General features: G+C 36.3%; 1 long non-coding RNA gene across 1 annotated transcript in view; it reads left to right on the plus strand.

The window, feature by feature from the left end:
* The window catches only part of LOC106025881 (uncharacterized), a 40,368-nt gene extending 16,884 nt beyond the window's left edge, over positions 1 to 23,484 (plus strand). The window contains exons 2-3 of the long non-coding RNA XR_001199471.3: positions 21,197 to 21,261; positions 23,005 to 23,484. This is a non-coding gene — a long non-coding RNA (uncharacterized LOC106025881). The remainder of the gene's footprint in view (positions 1 to 21,196; positions 21,262 to 23,004) is intronic.
* The last annotated feature ends 567 nt before the right edge of the window (positions 23,485 to 24,051 follow it).

Here is a 24,051-nt window from a genome sequence, read left to right on the forward strand (position 1 = left end):
TAATTTTTACTCTGATCTTTGTAATTTCTTCACTTGTATGAGCTTTTGGTTTAACATGCTCTTCTTTTTCTAGAAGTTTGACATTCAATATTAAGTTGTTTATATGCACTTGCTCTGTTTCCCTGATACATTTACTGCTATAAATTTCCCTCTTAAGAATACTTTCATTGGGGAACACAAACATTCAATCCATAACAACAATTGTTTCCATATATTTGAAAATTCTGTATACCAAGAAGGAGTTCACAGATTTAACCTTAATGACTTTTTTTGCCCATAAGAGTTTTTTTTTTTTTTTTTTTTTTTTTGGTCTTTTTCCTTTTTATCGGTACAGGGGATCGAACTCACGACCACCTGCTTACAAGGCAGGCGCTTATGCCGCTGAGCTAAATCCCCAGCTCCTGCCCATAAGATTTTGTGTTCAATTATTTAAATATTAGTGAAGAATGAAGGTACGATTTTTTTATACATCATGAAAAGGTAGTAAGACTTCTCAGTTCCATTTGTACATTTTGGCCCAATGTTCATATGATAAAAGAGTTTGTTTTTAATTTATTTTCAGAAAATACTGCCTCACTATCTTTTGCTAAAGTTGAAATTTTATCTGTAGTTATGATTTCTTTGGAAGCTGATTTTTAAAAAGGGAATAAGGGAAGTGTGACTGAGATGGTTCAGTGGTCACCTGAGATTCATACTCTGTTTCCATGGCATGGAATAGTTGCTAGGAGAACTGCTCAGCCGGGGATTACAGTTCTTAGTGCTTCCTGCAGTCACTACATGCAGGTGACCAGTACTTGTAAGTGGAGTATGCGAATTACTACATGGGCAAATGAAGGGTTGTGTCTCCTCCATAGCTCTTTCTGTACCTGCCAGTTAAATGGAGGAGACACTGACAATTTAGAGAAAAGTTAGGTCACAAGACAAGCAGGAGGCCACTACAAGAGAGGAATATTACCATTGGTTTTATTGAGCACAAGTAAATTTATATTGTGTTAGACCATTAAAATTGTCACGGTTTATGTGTTATAGCAGCTAGTGCACTACCTTAATTAACACAGAGAGGTGTCAGGGTTTTTTTTTCAGTCAGTCATCAATCCCTTACACAGACTATATAACCTTGGAATCACTCTGCCTTTCCAAATCCTCTAACTTTGAAACACATTTTAGAATCATACAACATAATACCTGGGGTGATAACAGACGGTATTCATTTCCAAATTATGTGGAGATGAGTCAGGCCCAATCAGGGTTGTCCTCCAGAAAAAGGCACAGGCGGGATGACCAAAAACTGGGACCCAAAGATGGTTGTTTAGCAATTTGTGGGTTGGAAAAAGATACAGTGCTAACAGGTGGTTAATAGGAGCCTTGGAAATACAAACAAAAGGTAAGAAACTCAGAGCCTAGGTTAAGTAAGAGTATCATCCTGGAGAAGTAAAAGCATAAAAAATAGAGCAAAGATAAATAAAAAGCAGTTGAGAATGTGAATGCAGATGTGGGGAAGGGCTGGTCAAGATGGAGCTGCCATATATGGAATTGTGCCTCATGTGTATGGGTATCACTCTGTGTACTTTCCTTTGGTCTGCTCAAAGTCCTCCCAATCCACCAAGTCTTTAGCTAACATCTGGAAGCATTGTATATACAAGCATTCTGCCTAGAATTATGTCTTTTGCACTCTCTGGATGATGTGACAGTAATCCATGGAATGAATAAAAGGTAGGAAGAAGGAAGGGTTAATGAGCAGGCTATGTTGATTACTCTTAAGGAGCTCAGCAAGCTGACAATTTCTGAGCCTGAGGCAGGTACAGGTGGCCCCAGTGAGATGGACTCTCCTTGACCAACTCTCAGGCCTGAGATAGTTCTTGCTTTTTTTTTCTCTTTGAATGGCCTGCTAAAATGATTTTCAGGTCTGACCCCCCGCCTAATTTCTTCTTGTCTTGGACCTTGCCTCAGGTGTCAGCATTCTAGGCAAAAATAAAATAAAGAGTGAGACATTCCTCTGTTACATAAGTTTATTTTGAGAAGGCAAGTCTGTCAGAATGATTGCATCAAATTCTATTGAGGATAAGAGTTTCTAATTGCTCAGGGAAAGTAGTTCCTTCATCAATATCTGATAGACTTCTTTTATTTGGTCTCAAGTCTGGGACTTGTACATCAGGAAAAGATCTGTATCTCACAGGAATTAATGGAGGCCCCTCAAAATAAGAACAAGTGTTGGGTGTAGTTTTCTGAAAAGACATTAGTTTTTGTGTCCCTATTATAGTGTGTTACTATAGAAAAAACTATTGTGATCAGCATGTGTATCAAAGTTCTGCTACATGTAACAGAGATAACTCTAGCTATTTTAACAGGATATAAATTTAATAATATAGGGAATAAGATGCTTACAAAATACTGGAAGAGCTGAAAGAGCAATCTCTAGGCTTAGGAATAAGTATCGGGGCAACAAAAGGAACTATTACACCAGAAAGACTGCTACTTCTGCCACAGTCAAGGAGCTATGAAACCAGGAAGTCTCATACCCGAGAGCTGTGTCCAGTACCACACCACTTAAGCCCGAATCCTATTAGGAGTCTGACACCGTAATTGATGTCTCTTAGTAACATGCTACCTTAGCTGTGATACTGCGAGACAGAAGCTGCCATCATATTCCTTGTTCTAGAACTACCCTATGCCTGCTAAATTGACAGCAGCAAAATGGAAGCCTCTTCTATTGCCATCTCTTAACTAGATTTTGGAAGGCAATTCTTACATGAGTATGTTTGATTAGCAGAACACAAATTACATATCTTATTTTAAAAGAGTAGTAGAGTTTTTAGCTTTCAGAAGAGATGCTTAGCAAGCCAATTACAGAGAATAACACCGGTCTCTCCATGTCTAGCCAAAGGCCCTCATCCTTGACTCTGACACTCGAAAACGACCTTTTATTATATGAAACAGGCCAAATTAGATAAAACCTTCGATTTCAAAGCCAAGGCAAATAATAGCACTATAATGTCATTGGAAAAAGAAATATTCTGCTGAGTAAAACCTGCATTGATGTAAGTGATGGGGATAAATACATAACTAAGCTAAATTTGTAAACTGAATGTTACTGTCTGAGAAAGAAGCTAAAATGTGAAAAGTAAATTTTGCTAAAAAAAGTGCATTAAAAACTTGCAACATTACATTTTTAAAAAATTCAAACATATCTAGGACATTTCAAATACAGCTAAAATGCTTGTGGTGGAGAGAGGAATAAGACTAGGGATCTGGGATAAAGAAGAAAATAAAACAAGGAGAGAATAGTGTGTACTGATTGATGATAAAGTTGTGCCAAAATCTATTTGTGTAGTACAAATAGCTCAACTTTGAATTTTTGTAACATCTAGTTTGGATACATAAAAGTTACCAAAATTGAAGCTTCTGCACAGCAAAGAAAGCAGTCAAAAGACTGAAAAAGCAACATGTGAAATGGGAAAAAATATTGGCAAACCATATATCTAATAATGGATATATATCTAAAATATATAAGAACTAACAACGCAGTAGCAAAACAAATAAATACAAAACTAATAACCTGAATAAAAAATGGGAAAAGGATTTGAATAGACATTTCTCCAAAGGAGACATACAAATAGCCAACAAGTATATGAGAAGGTGTCTTAATCATCAGGGAAATGCAAATCAAAACCACAATGAGATATTATTACCTTATACCTATTAGTACAGCTATTATCAAAGAGAAAAGAGATAAAATATGGTAAAGATGTGCAAAAATTGTAACCCTTGTGCATTAACAGTAAAAAAGCAAAATGGTGTAGCTTCTCTGGAAAATAGTATGGAAATTCCTCAGAAAATTATGTGAGTATCATATGATGCAGAAATCTTATTTCTGGTGTATGAGGGAATCCAAGGAATCCAAAAGAACTGATGTCAATATCTCAGAGGTTATCTTCATTCCCACATCCATTGCAGAACTATTAGCAATAGCCAAGATGTGGAACTAAATGCCTATGGATGATAAATGGATAGAGAAAAGATAGTATATGCATACAATTGAATATTATTCAATCTTCCAAAAGAAGGAAATGCTACTACGTGTGGCAATGTGGCTTAGTCTTGAGGACATTATGTCAAGTGAAATAAGGCAGTTCCAGAAAGACAAATGGCTCGTTGTTTTGCATATATGTGGAATGTAAAATAGTTGAACTTATAGAAACAGAGAGTAGCATGGAGAAGAGTTGGAAATAGAGGGGCTGCTATTCAATGGATGTAAATGCTAGTGATGCAAGATAAATAAGTTTTAGACATCTGCTGTATAGCACTGTTTCTATAATTAGAAATAGTATATTGTACACTTAAAATTAAGAAAACAAATTTTAAGTGTTCTTAACACAATAAAAAAGAAAAATAATTGGTGATTGAAGGCAAACATTTAAAACTAATTTGCCAGGGAGATAGATCTCTTGCAAATGGAAAAGGAACCAAAAAAGAATAAAGTTGTGTTATGTATATATGCCAACTTTCCATGATAAATGTAAATCATTATGTACTGCAAACACATACTAATACCAATTTAAAATTTTTTTAAAATAAACTAATTTGTAACTAGAAATTCCACGAAAACACTGTCAAACAAGGCAAGATAAACTTGACTTACTTAAATGTGATTCAAATTATAAAAATTAAAAGAAAGAAAGGTTACCATTCAAATTCTGAAAAACGTGAAAATACATAATTCTTTAAAAGCTTAGAAAGAGCTACATAAGGTTAAAAATTTGATCAAATGTCCAAATGGAAAGTCTAGGAACATTCACATCCTTAAGCTTGACAAAAAGGATATGGTTCATGAGGGTTCAATACTTTGAATATTTATTGTAGTAAAAACTGATAATAGAAGAAACTTTTGCCTGTGAGAGCTCACCTATCCTTTAGGTAAGTGATGATGGGCGTGAGAAGATGAAAGAGGTGGAATTTAATGTCAATCAGAGAACACCAGAGTCAGGAATAGGTATCAGAACATAACAAGACTTAAAAATAACAGTTTTGTTTCAAGTTACACTGCTAAATCTAAAAATGAGTCAGAAGATGTAGCTTCAGAATCGCCAAGTAGACACCTCTCAATTTCAAAGAGCCAAATCTCAAAAACAAGGCGAGATGATGAAGTATATATTCTAGTTTTTCAATATTCTCAAAGCATGAAGCAGAACAAAAGATCAAGAAGAGAGTAGATGCAGGAAACTTTCTTTTTCTTTTTTCCTTTGGCATTTTCATAAAGTGTTGATTTGTTCATTCATATATTTAGATATAAATGTATAAATAGTTATTTTGTAGAATTAAACTTTTAAAGTCATTTTGGTGATATATAAAAAATCATGTGGTAGCAAAATAATATCAGAGACTGCTAAAACTGTGCAAGTTAAAACTTATCTAATAGGAAAGACGCACAATGCAACACCATTGAAACAATTTAAATAAGTTTTTAAAATTCACAAAATGAATAAATGGTAAGGATTGTAACATAAAATAGTTAATAAAAGTAGAAACTGCTGTTGGAAGACATTTGCTTTCAGCCCATCTGCACTTAGAAAAGTTTATGAAAACTTTAAAAATCAAACAGACAGAATAAGATTACTTACCTTAAAATGAAATTGAAATTAAAAGTATCAAAAGAACCACAAAGAAATAACTCTCCCAAACCTGAAACAAATCTACCTGACTCATAAAATGATTGAAATTGAATCTCAAGCCAAATTTAGTGAAAAAATAATCAATTACTAACTAGAAATGTTTCATTTTACACCAACTTCATAGTTTTGCTCATGTGCTACCTCCTAAAAATTCTTTTCCAAATTCCTTTGTATCCACTTCAAACTAAGGCTCTCATACAAGTAGGCAGCTGCTGAGCAGGCTGGGGGACAACTTTTGGCACTTAAAACAGGGATCATATACCTCACTTCTGGTTTTCCCACCATGAAATGACTTTGCCAAGTCTAAGACTCTCATGCCTGCTCTTCCCATGGAAATAATCTTCACCTAAAGCAAGATCTAAGAGAAGACCCGATAGTTCTCAACCAGAGCCAGGGCCCTCTCCTCCTTCTTCTTTAGTACTACTCTGTCTCCCTGAATTAAATCAGAAACTTCTTACAGAGCTTGTGATGGTGCCGGATCATGCTGATTTGGAAAAAAATCCTTACTTATTTCCCCCTGGGTCAAGTTGGCTTTTGATCCCTATACTGACTACTTGAAATGACCTGTAGGTCCAATTTTCATTTGTGATTGTCTTCCATTTATACAATGGAGGAACTAGCAGAGCACAGATAGAAAAACATGAAGTCCCTGGTATGAGTCAGAGAAGGTTGAAAAGGGTAGGTACCTCATGCTGGGAGTAGAAGTCAGGGCTCCAGTAATGTAAGCTGAATGTTTTCTGGCTTGTGGCGACCGCATTCCAGAAGTGGTTTATATGTGGGTAGGCAGACATGTATCCTCAAAGGGCAGAGGTGAGAGCTGTGGTTAGAACTGGGCTGTAGGATGCAAAGATATTCACTGAGCTCAAGCCAGGGACTTTCCCCAGATATTTCATTAAATCTAACACATTATCAAGAGTAAGATGTACCATTATTTTTATGTATCAATTCATTAAGAAAGTAAAAATTCTACCCAGTATACCATGTCATAATGTGTTCTTAGCACTTGTAATTCTTATTTCTATTTATTGAAATAATTCTGTTAGGCTTATATAGATATGTTATTTTTCCATATATCACTCATGAGTACATAAAAATAAGCAATGTAAATTGAAGAATTCCAAAATTTATTCATAATTAGAAAGGGACTTTTCTGAATCACTTTTGAGCCCATGTTTTCCCACAATATCACTGTTCCTTGTGACAACAAGATTAACTGTGATATAGCATTTCTTTAGAATGATCCACTGTTTTTGTTTATAGTTGAGTCGAGGCTTAAACCTGCCATGTAACTCAGGTTGAGCTTGAACTTGCTAGAATCCACCTGTCTCAGCCTCTCAAGTGTTGGGATTACAGGTGAGCACCACCCTGCCCAGCACAAAAGTGATCCACTATTTTCTTTTTTTTTAAATTTTATTTAAGGAGAAAAAGGAAAAAAAAAAAAGCAGAGAAAGGGTACAAGTTATACAGATTTACAGAAAAAAATAAACAGTAGGAAATCACTAGTTAATGGATTACATTTTGTCATATTAGAAATAATTGTTCAAGTTACAAAATTAAAGCTTATAAAGTGGACATTCCAACAGTGAGACTGCAAACCGTTCTGTTCAATGATCCAATAAAACTCAGTAATATCGATAAATATCTCAATGTGATCCTTCTTTATAGCTGAATAATACTCCATTGTATAGAAATACCACAACTTTTTTATCCATTCCTCAGTTGATGGGCACTTGGGTTGTTTCCAAGATCTGGCGATTACAAATTGTGCTGCTATAAACATAGGTGCACATAAATCACTGTGGTATGATGCTTTCAGTTCTTCTGGGAATATGCCTAGAAGTGGAATAGCTGGAATAAATGGGATTTCCAGTCCCAACTTTTTGAGAAATCTCCAGACAGATCTCCACAAAGGCTGTACCAGTCTACACTCCCACCAGCAGTGCAGGAGAGTTCCTTTTTCCCCACAGCCTCTCCAGCATTTGTTGTCGGTTTTCTTGATCCTGGCCATTCTTTCAGGAGTGAGATGATATCTCAGTGTGGTTTTAATTTGCATTTCTCTAATGACCAATGATGATGAGCATTTTTTCATGTATTTATTTGCCATTTGCATTTCTTCATCTGAGAATTGCATATTCATCTCAGATGCCCATTTTTGGATTGGATCTTTGAATTTCGGAGGTCTGAGTTTCTTTAATTCTTTGTATGTTTTAGACAAGAGGCCCTTGTCTGAGAGAGAGTTCACTAAAATCTTTTCCCAGTTTGTGGGTTTTCTTTTCACTATGCTGGAGATTTCTTTTGACATGCAGAAACGTTTTAATAAGAAGTGGTCCCAGTTATTGATTCTGGGAAGTATTTCCCGTGCGGTTTGAGTCCTGTTCATGAATTCTTTACCTACTCCTATGTCTCCAAGGTTTCTACCTATTTTGTCTTCCAATAGATTTAGTGTTTCTGTTTTAATATTCAGATCTTTGACCCATTTAGATTTTAATTTAGTACATGGTGATAGACATGGGTCTAGCTTTAGTTTTTGGCAAATGGAGAGCCAGTTTTTCCAGCACAGCTTGAGACCATACTCATAAGTGAAATAAATCAATCTCGCATGTGTGAATACCGAATAGTTTCCCTAATGTAAGTAATGATTCAAATATATAAAAATATGTGGTAATCATGATTCCCCATTAGGGGGCCTTGAAGCCTTATAAAGTTTTCACTCATTAATTAGAAAGGCTTTATTCTGGGCTTCTTGATATGAAAATATTTGAAGCTAGAGTATATGAAGTTTTACCCAAATATTTCAAGGAAAAAGACACTATGGTAACTACTATTAAGTCAGGTTATAAGGTGGTGAAGTACTAGGTTATTGAAACAGTCATGCTGTGACCTCTATTGTTATATTGTTATGTCCTGTTTTATCTCAATCTCCCCCTTATTGTTTCAAAAAAAATTATTTAGTCATTTCTTATGTTTGTCTTAATTAAAGAAAAAATTCAAAATTTAGGATATATAAATAGTAACTCTTTTCGATTTCCTATTAACTTGTTTTGAAGTCCTGTAGTACTCCCACGATCTTGTTTTGACCGATTAGACTCTGTTCCATTCTATATGATAGTATCAAGTTTGAAGACATAGGCAACTACTTTGAAGACAATAAGATTCACTAAGATACCCATTCTGGTTTGACTATTGTCTTCTTTGGAAGTCCTGTAATGTTTACAATGCCTAAGTTTTATTGGTCTTGTTCTCTACTGTTTTGTCCAACTTTATAATATCTAATAAGATAGACAATTCTTTTTAAGGAAACAAGGGACAACGTTGATAACCATTGTTGATAAACTTGTACTCTGTTCTACACCATGTGCTACGTCTATCCTTGGTACTGACTGACAGCTTTGTTTTGCCATATTTGACTGTATTCTTCCCCCCCCCAAAGAAAGTAATAAGCACTAAGGAGTAATAAAATCCAAGATGTGTAAATTTTGTTGTAAAAAAGAGAGGGAAAAAAAAAAAGAAAAAGAGCTCTAACGGATATAACAGCAAGTGTGTTTGGGGGTGTTAAATAGCTGACTTTATCAATGTTTTTGGAACATTGAACACAGCTGTTTGCAGTCTCCCTGTTTGAATGTCCACCTTGTGTTCTTTGATACTGTGATTTGAGGAACTATTTTCAAGAAAATAGTGTGTAATCTACTAGCAGGTAATTTCTTACTGTTATGGTTTTTTGTTTTGTTTTGTTTTGTTTTGTTTTGTTTTGTAGTTCTGTATTGCGTGTACCCTTACGCCGCTTTGGTTTGTTTTGTGTTTTTCTCTTTTTCCTCTTAAATAAAAATAAATAAATAAATAAATAAAACTTGCTTTCTGGTAATCAAAAGTGAAAAAAAAAACTCAGTAATATCATTATCTATCTTATACACTTAAATATACATGCAGTTATATCATTTAGAGCACTTTCTTTTCCTCTCTTTTGTACAATGACAATTACACATTTTGGGTTTTGTTGCTCCCACAGTTCTTATTACTTTTTTGGAAGAGAGTAGAACCAAATGTGACATAACAGAACAGTCAGTGAAATCAAAAGGATGGATGTAATAGATAATGTAAAAGCATAATACTAGGTGATCAACGATGGTTACCATAATGCCTCCCGCTATCTCTAATAGAATTGCCTATATCATTAGTTATAATAAAATTTGAACAAAACAGTAAAGAACAAAACCAACAAAACCAAAACATTGGAAACATTATAGGTCTTCAAAAGTAGATAATAATCAACCAGAATGGGTGTCATAATGAATCCCACTATCTTCACAGCTGTTGCCTAAACTTTCGAACCTGATACTATCAAGCAAAACAGAATAGAGGAATATCAGTCAAAACAAGATGGTGAGAGCAATACAGGGCTTTAAATCAAGATAATGGAAAGTCAAAGTGGGTCACTATAATATATCCTGCTATTTTTTAATTTATTTTTCCCTTAATTAAAAGGATAAAAAAAGTAAATAATAAAATGGAGATTGAGATAAAAGAGGGCATAACAGCAAATCAGGGCAGATCAAAACATAACCATTTAAGCAAAATAGAGTTTCACCACAAGATTATCCCGACATAAAAGTAGCTACCATATTGTCTCTTTCCTTGAAATCTTTGAGTATAACTTCGTATACTGTAGCATCAAATATGTGATCCACTATTTTCCATGAGATTTTTTCCCCGTATTATTCCCAAGCCGCAAGTTTTGAAGTGAGGCTTTCTAACTTGCCTACCTTATGAAAAGCAATCCTGTTGAATGTATCTCAATAACAAAAGGCAACAGAGTTTCAGCTACCTAACAAAGTCTTCTTTGCTTTAGACATAGAACACACTAAGATACTGTTCTGCATGAAAATGCAGAATTTCTGTAATTCCTCATGTTTCAGGTAACTATGTTTCATAATAAACTATAACAACAACAATCATTGTGCCTCAGAGTTGCCATTATTATTTCTGTATGTACCTCTGAGATTTTAACTTTAAAAATAATTATATACTCACAAGAAGTTGCAAAAATAGTACAGAGAGGTCCCATGAACCTGTTATCCCTAATATTGACAGCTCTCATACCTATATGACATTGTGCAAACCAGGAAATCAGATGGCACAATGAACTTGACCACTGATCTTGCTTATATTTCACCAAACTTCTGCATAAGTCAATTTTTTGTATATTTGTGGATCATTAAATGATATTTTATCACAAGTACAGATCATCACCATGGCGATCATGATCTTAGAATGTTTCATCAGCACAGTGATCTCCCTCATTCAACCTTTTATGGTCACATTTTTTATTAGGACAATCACTCCTCCCCTGTTCTTGGCTTTTTCTGGTTGTAGATTTAAGTAGCATCTTTGTGAACAGTTGTTTATTTTGCCGCTTAAGCACCATATTCTATTTTTTTTAATTTTTTTTTGTCTTTTTCTTTTTTATCGGTACTGGGGATCGAACTCACGACCACACACTTGCAAGGCAGGCGCTTATGCCGATGAGCTAAATCCCCAGCCCCTAGCACCATATTCTATTAATCATCTCCACATCTCCCTGCATGGCAAACCCACTTGGTTCCTCTTGGGATCTTACCAGTCATTATGGTGATTTCAGCACCCTGACTTCAGACAGTGAATTGCTCTCTGTACTCTACTCCTTTAAGGTTTCACAATTTCCATGGCCATTGTATGTGTCAGCTTTTCTGTTTCTGGAACAAAACACCTGACACTCAAAACCTAAAAGAGGAGTGGCTTATTTTGGCTTATGGTTTCACTCCATGGGCAGCTGGCTCCAGTGTGGAAACTACATGGTGAAAGGGCAGGGTGGAAGAAAGCTGCTTAACTCATAGCATCCAGGAAGCAGCAGGGGAAGAGCCCCAGAGGAAGGGGCCAGGTCACATCTCCACAGTCCGTTTCCTCCAAGTAGGCCTCCCGTCTTTGTTTACTTTCTTTCTCTGTCTCTCTCTTCTCTGTCTCTGTCTCTCTCTGTGACTCTATCTCTGACTCTCTCTGTGTCTCTGTCTCTCTCTGTGTCTCTATCTCTGTCTCTGTCTCTCTCTCTTTCTTGTCTTTTTTGGTTTTTGCTTTTTATCTTTTGGAGACAGGGTCTCACTATGTAGTTTAGGTTGGCCTTGAACTCACTGTGTAGTCCAGGCCGGCCTCAAACTCTCAGTGATCTTCCTGCCTCAGTCTCCTGAGTGCTAGGATTACAGGTGTGCACCACCACCACCAGCCAGCCTCACCTCTTAATAGCCCATTCAGCTATGAACTCATCAATGTGTAACCCCATTGATGAGATTAGTGATGACTAGTGACTTTACAGTCTAGTCACCTCTTCAGGAGTCTCTTAATCCAGTCAAACTGACAAGATTAACCAACACAGACCTTGATGAACAATGCTCTATGACCACCTCTTGTATCCTTAGTCCTAGCCTGTAAGTGAGAGCTGCCCCTAAAACTTCTTAGCAATGCTGGTGCCCCTCTCACCGGTACTTTCCTGATGGCTTTAGTGACAGTGAGTTTTCTAGAGTCCCTGTGAAATGTCACAGGTGGGATTTCTGACCTCACATGATACATCCATCCCAACATATGCAATCCATTCAGCCTCTTTATTTTTGTCTCTACACCCTCCCTCAGGCAACACAGGCATTTCTGCTTCATAGCTCAGGCCTTGCCTCCTGCAGGCTATTAAGAGCCATAGTATCTGTGAGTTTGCCCCATCCCTGGGGTACTTGCCAAAGGGCTAAAGCCACATCCCAAGAAAGTACCTTCAGGTCAATGAATCTTGGCTTATTTAATCTTATGTCCTAGATATCTTTATTATGCACCTCAAAATCCAGGGATACTCACTGTTTAATGTTTCTAGGTGCAAATGATTCTTACAGTCCCTTTAGTGTATAATCTCTTTCCTTCCTTATCAGGCCTAGCGTATCTCCAGTCCTATACTGGGATTTACCCAAGTTTTTAGCCTGGCAGTCATGAGATAAGATTGGAGTAGCTCCTGAAGGAAGAACTATTTGCTTTTTGAGGAAAATGACTCAGGGGCATCTTCTAGCCTCAAGGAAGTACTCTTTCTCTGGAAGGATAGACTACCTCTACAGTTCATGAGAATTCAGGGGGAATCTATGGAGTCAACATCTCAAATATGTTTCCATCTTATTTTTCAGATCGCAGCATTTTTTTTTTTTGTCTTTTTCGTTTTTATCGGTACCAGGTACGACTGCCTGCTTGCAAGGCAGGCGCTTATGCCACTGAGCTAAATTCCCAGCCCCAGATCACAGCATTTTCAAACCAGGAGTATGACTGTACCTTGACAGACTTGCCTGGGATGAGCATTTAGCTATCTTGAGAACTCTGGATCTGTCAAGTCTTGAGTCTACCCCTCTGATGTGGGCACCTTCAATAAACTGAAAAAGAAAAGGAATGCTTTGAAAGATATCAGCAGTATTCTCAGGATCTTACACTTAGCCATTAACTACTTATTAACAACCCTCAGTCTCACTATCCTTCTCTAGGGTTTATCAATACAAATTAGTAATAACCAGTCAATTCTGTTGACCTATCTTGAATGCCAGAATTGTTGTATGTACAATGTGTCTCCCTCTACCAGATATTTTCCCAGATTGTAATAGGTAAAATATTCAACATTTGGGTTATAATCTTATAGAAAGGACTATGTTCCCATAATGTATCTCAGGATGGCATTTTCTTTGCCAGTGAGTAATCCAATCCACAAATGCCATCATACTTACTTGTTCTTTTTGGACTCAACAAACAGTACAATTTATGTCCACTCAGAATTTTCAAGAAGCAAATGCCAAGATAGTAATAGATGTGTATGAAATTGATTGAGGGAAATATCTGTGGGTGATGAAGAAGAATAAACAAAGGTAAGCAGAGAGAACCTTCAGATTACAATCTGGATCTGAAATCTGTGAAAAGATATGAGAAGAAAAGGATAGACCAGAAAGAGTCCTAGGCTGCTGTGTAGTTCAAAGAAAGTTTGAGCCAGGCAGATTGGTTACAAGGAGTTTGTGTCTCATGAGACTAGGCCAGGGCTAGTATATGCACGATGCTCAGTAATAAGTGGTTAGTAGTCTGGGAAGAAGCCTGGCCTTAAAGCACACACGTTGATGGGCCAAGTTCCTCCAGAATGAGATAGATATCAGTAGTTTTATGGTCCTCAGAGGTGGCATTCCAAGAGAAAGCATTTTGTCTGTCTCTGCTTTTGATTCCTGAGGACAAGATTGAGGCCTTCTTCCCTTGTCCCTTTAACTACAATACATGGATAAACTGTTATTCCTGTATTCCACCTGTATATACCCAGTTCCAGCTTTCACATTAATAAGTGATTATTCATACTGCCACTTGCCACAAAAGTTTGAGAACAAAAATGGCATTTGGCAAGATGCCATGACCAATTCTCAATCATTTTAGGACCTTCTTGTCCTGAGCAGAGTTCTGGCCTGAACCTCGAACTCTTATCATTTAGCTAATTGATTTAACATTTAAACTCTGCATTAAAACTGTTGTATCTCTTTTCCAAACTGTTTTTTTTTTATCTTTGACTCTCAGTCTTGGGCCCTCATTATATTAAAGCCTCCATAAGTTGTCTGTCAGGCCTTATTATGTATAGTTTTTGTTTCCTCTGGCCACCTAAAGGGGAAGGTATTTAGTCCAATTCTAGTTCCAAGACATCACAACCTCAGGCCGTTCAACCTTTAGACCTGACTCATTCTTTCTACAATAGCCACAGGATTGGAGATATCAGACATGTGTGCCTGCCCATCCAGTTCTGTGAGGTTTGTTATTCACAAGGGCATTTGTCAGTTGAAAGTAACCCCATTGCCTTAGAAGCAAAATATCTTAATTGGGTGATTTCCAGTAGGGAGCATCTTCCTTCATATGACGTCAATTAGCAAAAGTTGAAATGGCCTCAAATTAGCAAAAGTATCTCTGAACCAAGAAAAGCCAAAGTGCTTGCCAAAGTTTACCTAAAGTGATAACTCCTATCTAGGGATCACCTGAAAGCAATCTTGGGAAGCTGGTTTGGGACCATGGCAGAAAGCATTCTAGGCAAGTAGAAAACTAAACTGCAGTGTTTTCTTCTAATATTATCCAGTGTGCTATGACGACAACATAGTTTCAGGAACACTAAAATGTCTGTTGTTTAATCCTTTTATAGATTTTATTGTGTCTTAAAATATATATATTTAACTCTTCAGTATCTGTGAACATGACATTATTTGGAAATTAAGATGAAGTCGTGAGGGGTGGCTATTAAACCACTATGACTGGTCTTATAAGAAGGGAAGAGACATAGACAGACACATAGGGAGAATACCATGTGATACCAAAGGCAAAGATCAAAGTGATATGTTTGTAGGAATGCACCAACAGCCAGCAATACCAGAAACCAGGAGAAAGGCATGGAACAGACTCTCCCCTAGAGCTTTCAGAGAGAGCGTGGCCTTGTCAGTATCTTGATTTTGAGCTTCTAGCCTCCAGAACTGAGAGAATAAGTTTCTGTTGTTTAAAGCCACCCAGTTTGTAATACCTTGTTATGGCAACCCTCGAAGACTACTATACCTATATTGACCTTGGGTGGCTAATGCAGGAGCTTCCAGAAGTATAAAGGAAAAGATTGAGATCTACTCATCGGAGAGAGGAGTGTGTACAATATGTTGGTGTTACTGGATCTTCTCCAAGTTGTAATAGCCAAGGCCAAAACTGTAGAGAAGCGGAACCAGCTGAGGCCTCTCACTTTAAAGTCTTTTTTTTTTTTTTTTTTATACTGGGATTGAACTCACAACCTTATGTTTGCTAGGCAGGCACTTATGCCACTGAGCTAAATTCCCAGACTTGGCTCTAAGGTCTTTAAAGTTAGGAATCTCACTACATATTTTGGCCAGATCATCCAATGTTACTAAGTATTATTTATCAATTCAAATCTATACTTTGGGTCCCTGGAAGTGAAAATTATAATATTAATAGATAACACTTCAAAGAGCTCTTCCTGGTTTGAAGTACACTTGGTATGCCACTACTAATATTAATGTTAGAGTGATGTCATTATAATTGTCTATTTTAACAGGCAAAGGAATTGAAGCACAGACATGTTAAATCTGCCAAGTTTCATGGCTAGGAAATAGCAGAGGTAGGATTTGAAGCCTTGTAACAATGGCTCTAGAGCTTAACTACTATGACAGACTGATTCTGTAATGGGAACTACGAATTAGGTAGTCACAAATACAGTTCTTCACATACTGAATATCCAACCTATTTAACAACCTATTACTGTCAAAATAAATAGGATGACTTTGTTACTATGGTATTTGGACCTTGTCAAAATTGAGTATTCTTTTGGAAGCCTAAAAGCTATAATTTTAAACTTCTAGTTCCAATTATAGTATCTAAGATAGTTTATTTAGATTTTGGATTTCTGGGTTTCCAGTCCAGCTTTTCTTTGTGCAAAGCAGTCTTCTTCAAAGCATGATTGGATTTATGCTACACTTAGTTAGTATGTCTTCTCTAAGATTATTTAGAGAATAATGATAAGTTAGACACAAACAACAATTGATATTTATATAGCTATTTCTCATGGAAAAGATGGAGGCTTTTTCAAGAATTTCTTGTGTTAGTCACTTTTCTCTCATTGCTGAGAAAAAATACCCAACACCCAAAATTAAGGAAGCAAATGTTTATTTAGCTCATAGTTTGCAGAGACTTCAGCCCATAATCAGCTGGCTACAAAGCAAGGTGGCATGGCAGAGGGAAAACAGTTCATGGCAGTGGAAGACAGGAAAAGCAATAAAAGCTAAAAGAGGCGGAGAACAAGCCTCTTTTCCTCCCTTATATTGTAAGCAGGATACCCCCCCCTCCCAGGGCTGTGTAGCACTCACGTCATCTCCCTGCCCTACTTCTGAACAGGATGAGGATGTTTACAAGTAAGGACCCTGGCCCCTTGCTGAGTTAAACTTGTAAACTTCTCAATGTATTTCTTGTGCAAAGGCATCAAGTATAATTTGATTTATGCTGCAGTTAATAGTTTTCCCCTAAGATTATTTATAAGATAGTGATAAGTAAATTAGATATAGACAATGATTGATATTTATATAGCTATGCAGGCTTCTTGAAGAATTTCTCCATTCAATAATGAGTTCAGGCTACAGCTAGTGCCAAGGACTTTATGGACAAGGTGAAACCTCAGATTGAAAGTGAAATAATAGGGCATAGTACGTTATCAATTTCCTTTTGTTTTCTGAGTCAATTACACAGGAAATTTTGTGGATAAACCTTGGGAATAGCTCTGTATCCAAGCTAATGATTTTGGGGCTACTGTTCTCATTTCTTCTATATCATCAGCACCAGTAGGATTATAAGGAGTATGTTGGAATATGAAGAATCATAATTCTCACATTTGAATTTAAGTATGAATATATGAATTCTTCAGTTGGATTTTGAATATATGAATTCTTCAGTTGGATTTTACCATCCAACCAACTCCTCCATCAAAATTAATTGCTTGGTGGCAACTTTGCATTTCTCTATACCCTATTATGAAAATTGATTACTCTGTTAGGTGAAGAAATAAAAAAAAACTTTGAGGTTTCTAAGGCATGCCCACTTTAAGCTCAATTAAACTTAAAGTGGCCATGTCAAGTTTGAACTCCAGAACTTCCATCAGAACATTGGTTCTCAATCTTTTTAAGTGTTCATTGTAGAATTTGAAGTACTTTTGAAAAATTTTCCTGTCTCATAAACAATGCCTACAGATAAGTAATTTTCTTTCTTTTTTTTTTTTTTTTTAATTATTGGTACCAGGGATCGAACTCACGACTGCCTGCTTGCAAAGCGCTTATGCCATTGAGCTAAATCCCTAGTCCCTAGTAATTTTCAATAAATTAACTCTATACTCAGAATTCAGTGGGAAAGTCCAGGTATTTGTTCCTGTCTATAACTTTCTCACAGTTCTATTGTGGTCTTGGAGAATAATTCCAAGCTGAGGATCCTCTACTCTTACTTTCCCAGCTTGAAGCGTGAGAGGGTGGGATGACTGGATACGTCTGGACAGTCTTGACTTAGAGACAAAACAATTTCTTCCATTTCCCCCTGGATGCAGAGTCCCATATATAAAGTTCAATAATATGTAGATAAAATGTATTGCTTATCATGACACCTTAGGACACAGTTTTCCCTGAACGGCAGAAACATTGGTCTCTTTCTAGAAACAATAGATACCTGAGTTGTTGGAGCACTACCCTCGATCTGATACTGGGTCCCAACAGGAGCCAACCAAATTGATGTCTTTTTTTCTAAAATATCCTTATTTGGAGAACCAGGTATTTTTTATTTAAAAGAGAAAAAAAGACACAGAAAAGAAAAATAAAAAGCAAAAGAGACAAACAAACAACAACAGCAATTTAGAGAAATCAGTAGTATAATTATTTCTACCCAACTTTTTCCCTTCAGGCTGCTGGTAACCACTGATCTATTTTCATAGTTTTGCCTTATCTAGATTATAAATGCAATCAATCAACAAACTCAGAACAATAATAATATAGGCTTTCAAAACAAGAGATATGAATTTAACAATTCATATATTGCATATTGTTATCTTCAAAAGGGTTGCTTAGATTAGCAGATATAGACATGCAAAATTGATCTAATCATATAAGTATTAACTGTTCTTTTCCAAGAACTAATATATGTTAGTATAGTCATGTTAGCTATCATATATATGTATGTATGCATATATATATATATATATATATATATATATATATATATATCATACACACACACAAATTTATGTCTTTTTTTTCTTTTCCCTTCCTTCTTTCCTCCTTTGGATAGCCAGTTTTTTAAAAAATATTTTTTAAGCAAAATATTATTTATTTATTTTTATTTTAAAGAGATAAAGACACAGAATTTCAAAAATAGAATAATAGGAAATTGACAATGGCTAATATATTGTGTATTGTAATCTTCAAAATAGTTGCTCAAATTATAAGACATAGGCATGCATAATTGATCAAACAGTATTAGCACAAACTGCTCTCTTCAATGAATTTAGAGAAATCAGTAGTATAATTATTTTAGCTATCTTTTTTCTTTTTTTGTCTTTTTCATTTTTATCGGTACCGGGGATCGAACTCACAACCGCCTGCTTGCAAGCAGGTACTTATGCCGCTGAGCTAAATCCCCAGCCCCCTTTAGCTATCTTTTGAAAACATATTTATATATTTTTTCTTTTTAAAGTCAGGCTTATTAAGATACAATTTACATTCAATAGATCTCACCCTTTTTAGAAGCACATTTTTATGAATTTTGACAAACGTGCAGTAGTGCAACAACCACCACAATATAGAATACTTTCATAATCTAAAAGGTTCCCTGTGCTCTTTCTACCCAACTTTTTCCCTTCAGGCTGCTGGTAACCACTGATCTATTTTCATAGTTTTGCCTTATCTAGATTATAAATGCAATCATTCAATACATAGCTTTCTGATTTCAACATCTTTTCCTCAGTATAATGCATTTGAGATTATCTGTGTCATTGTGTATATTAATAGTTCATCCTGTTTCATTGCATAATAGTATTTCATTGTGTGGACCTACCAAATTAGTTAATCCATTCAATCAGAGTAGGTGTTTGAATTGTTTTGGGATTCTATAAATATTTGTATACAGATTTTGGAGTAAATGTGCATTTTAATTCTACTAGATAAATACCTAGAATTGGGATTATTGGGTCATATGGTAAGTATATGCTTGACTTTTAAGAAGTTTAACACCCTCCTAGTCTTTCCCAGTCTCTGCTTATTCCTTTCTGAAAAGATAAATATTATTGGCTTGTTGTAGGAGTTCACCATCCACAAACCTTTAAATCACCACTCTTTCAGGGTTCTCTAGAGATTTAAAGCCAATAGGACATCTAGATAAAGATATGTGAGATGAGGTTTATTAGAAATATTGACTCATATAATCATGGAGACTGAGAAATTCCATAGCAGACCATCCTCAGCTATGAACCTGGGCATTGTTGAGTCAACACTGAAGGCTTCAGAACCAGGGAGACTAAATGAATAACACGCAGTCCAAAGATGAAAGCCTGAAGACCCAGAAAAGTGGCTTCTGTGCAAATTCTGGAGTCCTAAGGCTGGGAGCGTGGAGTTCTAATACACAAAAGGTGGAGGAAAAAAGTATATTCCTGGTCCCAGGAGTAGATTGATACATTTGCCCTTTCTCTGCTTTTGTTCTCTCTGGTCCCAAATTGGCCCAACTGATGGAATGGTGCCCACCCACACTGATGGTTGATCTTCCCCATCTAGTTCTCTCAGACTCATCTGGACAGATCTTTACAGACACACCCAGAAATAACATTTTAGCAGCCTTCCAAATATTCCTTAGTCCAGTCAAACTGACACCCTAAATAACCATAACGACCACCAAAATTTGTTTTCTAGATGGCTTATAGAAAGTAACTGGTATCAATCATTTTGTTTTAATTTTCTAAGTATTTTGGTTGTAGTAACTGAAAAATCATCTAATATTTCCATAGGCTAAGGGTCGAATTATCAAGTGTAGTTTTTTGAGTGAATATTGCCATTTCTGGCGTTGAGAAGCCCAGGGGTTCCATACTAATTAAAAAGAGTGACTTGTGAAGACTAGCAAAAAAGGTTTCCCAGTGATTCTCATGAGGATATCTCTTAATTTGTCATTGCCTTCTGATTAATATTTGCCTCAAATGCTCCCTATTTGTTTCTTCTGTATACTCCATAACAACTGCCCAACCCAAGATCCTTAGTAATTTTCTTTTCTCTCCAATGTTAGATTGCTTCACATTTTATATCACTTACATTAGCCACTTGAAAAACTTTAGAACATCCTCAAGTCCTTGAAAAATGTTTTGAAAAATTTCTTGGATTTAACTGCATTTTAAGGTTTTCAATGACAAACGTCTACCCCACTTCGGGGGGTGTATGGCTAAAAATGCCAGACTTTGTTTGGGTAGCCCTATGTTTCCCTGTCCCCTTTTCTTCTAGTATCCAAGATTATCTTCCTTGAAAGTCATTTTCCTTGCTTGATTTGCCTTAATAGTTTCAGGTGTAGACATGTGCTTTTAGTGGAGCTTAATGGCAGTAGCCAAACCATAATGACAGAGATTTGTGCTATGCCTTGGCACTCCCCAAATACCCCTCCAGTTCTAGACAGCTTCTTTCCCTTTACTTCTTAAGGTGGAGTCCCTAATAAATGACTGAGACTATCTTTTCAGCTCCCCATAATTTTCCCTCCATTTGCTAGAGCCTTTTGACTTCTAGAACTGAAATGAATTGGCCTGACACTTTCATTTGTACACATAAAAATAGGTCAGTATTGTCACATACTTTATTAAATGTGTTCATGCTCTCTTTTCCTACACCATGGAAAGGGTCAGCTCTGTCACAAATGTGGATAATGTAATTCCTATCTCTCAATTTTTAATATTTCCTGCCTCTCACTAGGAATAACATCATCTTCATCCAAGAGAAAGTAGCTGCACTCTTCTGCCTCAAATTCCCCTAAGATGGTAAGTTTTTCTTAGCAATAGATTGTACTAGCATATTTAGGACTCCTCAAACCTATACTGACAATGTGAAGATATTAGAGGCCTTTCCAATACTGTGGGGGGTCCTACCTGATATTTTGTGGATTGGGGATTTGATTTGCTGCCACTGTTGTTTCTACTGTATCATCATTCTCATCCTACCTATTGTCGTCCGGGATAAATTTATAATTGAGTAAATGTAATTTTCCTTAAAAATTAAAGTCTCACATGACAATGTGACTGGCATCTGATGACTAGTCTCAACTCTAAGTCTTGAGAACCAGGTTAAATATGTTGCCTAAGTTTATCTATGGTGCACCTTCATGAAACCAATCCCCCCATTTCATTTGTTCAGAAACACTACCTATGTACACTACAGTGTCCCCCAGGGGTTCATACAAAAATCATCTTTTATGGCTCCCTTTCCCTATACTTTCTCTGTGGTGCTATTATGAAAGATTGTAGGAATAAAACCAGTCGAAATACTTAATGTTACAAGGATAAGTGTGACACATTTTCCAATTTGTATTCTTCTAAGTAAGAGGTAGTTACTGATATGAAACTTTCTGACCTGGTATTTGGTGGAGAAATATGGAATGCCCTTTTTGGGTAGGGTTTGCTTCTTGACCTGAGATGAAGTAATGGGGTCCTTGAATAGTTTAGACTTGCTCTTGATTTAAAGGCAGAGACAAAATTTGGCCAGAAGCTATCTTAAGTCATAAACTGAATGCAGTTCACAGGGGCCTTGCATATCAGGATGAGGACCTTAACTATTATATTGCAGGGACTGGGAGGCAATAGGGAAATCTAGAAGTGACATGCCCTCTTGTTAAATTCTTTGGACTGTAGGCATGAGGAATATAGAGGCTGCCCAGTTCATTTTGATGAGGGCTAATAATTGCAAGCCTCTAAGCAGTGGTTGTGGTCATTTACACAAAGGATGAAATTTTAGATAGAACTGAAATGTAAGATGAATCCAAGATTTCTTCATGGGAAGTGGTGGATAGTTGTGAGGCAAACAATGCAGGCAAAAAAACAGGTCACAGGGCTGGGGAAAGTTATAGTTTTAGGTAAGGCTTTGTCTACATTGGCCAGGGATCTTCCTCAGGAAAATATGGCCCTCACCAGACAAGAGCTCTCTCACTCCAGCTCTCCAAACCAACTCTCAGACCAGGGCATTCACTTTGGTCCTCATAGTTTAAGAACTCTTGGTCAAATTTCATCTCTTGAAAATATTATTCTACTGCATCTACATCTCTTGGAAATATTATTCTATATTTCTAGGAAATATTATTTCCTAGAACATACTCATCAATGTCTCTCATGGCCCCAGGAATTTGCACTTGTTTCCCCCTCTATCTGGAACAAGTTTCCCCAAACTCTTGCTTATCTGCCTCACAAACTTTTATACTCATTTTCTGATCTGACATCAAATGCCAGTTATCTGTGGAGTCTTTTTTGATAACCCAGGTTGATGTATGCCATTTTTCTGTCCCTTTTTTGCCATGTTGTATATGTGACCTCTTGTAAAACAATTGTATTCAATAGGTTATTGCCTGGTAATTTTTTCCTAAGCCACTATTACAGGGAATCAGATACCCCTTTATCAGTGAATCATGTACACTTTAAACCCTTTTCTTTTTCACTTGAAAAAGAAGACAAATCCATGTTTTGTGTTCACAGAATATTCTTATTCACTGATATGAAATGCTCTCTCCAATTTAGAACATCCACACGAGTGTGAAATCATCAGAATTGGTGACCAAAGGAGGAAGAGATTGGAAGACAGTGAGCCAGGAGCCAAAGTCTTCTGGACAGAGGACATGGGATCAGTGTAGTTTGAGACTCAAGGAAGCCCACTACTCCTAACTGCACAATGTTTGGCAGGATATAGAAAGGAGTAAAATATAATAAAAGCTTACCTTTCCTTAGTTTTGTACTTTTGTCATATTTGTTGTGCTTATGGACTTTATGCAATGGGTATAATATTATTTGAATGCGTCTACAATCTTTGTAAATTTTTAATTTTTCTGTTAATGTAAATCACTTTAAATGTGAAACAGCTATTAAGACTACTACTTCCTATACAAATGTTCCTTGGATTATGTTGGAATTACATACAATAAACCCATTGTAAGTTGAAAATATTGTAAATCAAAATATGCAGAATACACCTAACCTACTGCATATCCTAGTTTAGCAACACAGTACATTGTTGAGTCTCAGTGGTTTCTCCTGGTGATTGTATGACCAAGTGTCAGCTACAGATCACTGCTTCTACCCAATATCACAAGAGAACATCAGACTACATATAGCTAAATTTCAAAGTGCCATATGCACTACACTATAAGTCAAATCATAATACGTCAGGAACAGTCTGTACTAGAATCAGTACTACTAGCATTAACAAGGTTTTACAAATATTGGGTTTTGTGATATTAGGGAAAGATAAAGGTTCTGCTAAGTTCTAATTGGGTGAATTTTCTTTCAATCTAATTGTCCAGTATTAGTCAACAATGCACATGTGCAAGAATTGGGGTGGCATTAAACACCCAGTGAAACAACCTTTATATATTTTTGCTTGATATCTGGTTTATATGTGTTACAAGTAAGTAATTTATTATGTCAATTTCAATGAATTCTAGGATGAAATGTCCATGAACACATCTTTAAAGTAAAGATGAGGGGCAGAAGGTGTAGCTCAGTGGTAGAGCATTGTCTAGCATACATGAAGCCCTGGTTTCCAATCCAGCATTGAAAAAAAGGGGCAAA

The sequence above is a fragment of the Cavia porcellus genome, unplaced genomic scaffold (assembly GCF_034190915.1).
Source record: "Cavia porcellus strain 051 isolate PalLab524CR breed Dunkin Hartley unplaced genomic scaffold, mCavPor4.1 scaffold_3, whole genome shotgun sequence".
NCBI lineage: Eukaryota > Metazoa > Chordata > Mammalia > Rodentia > Caviidae > Cavia > Cavia porcellus.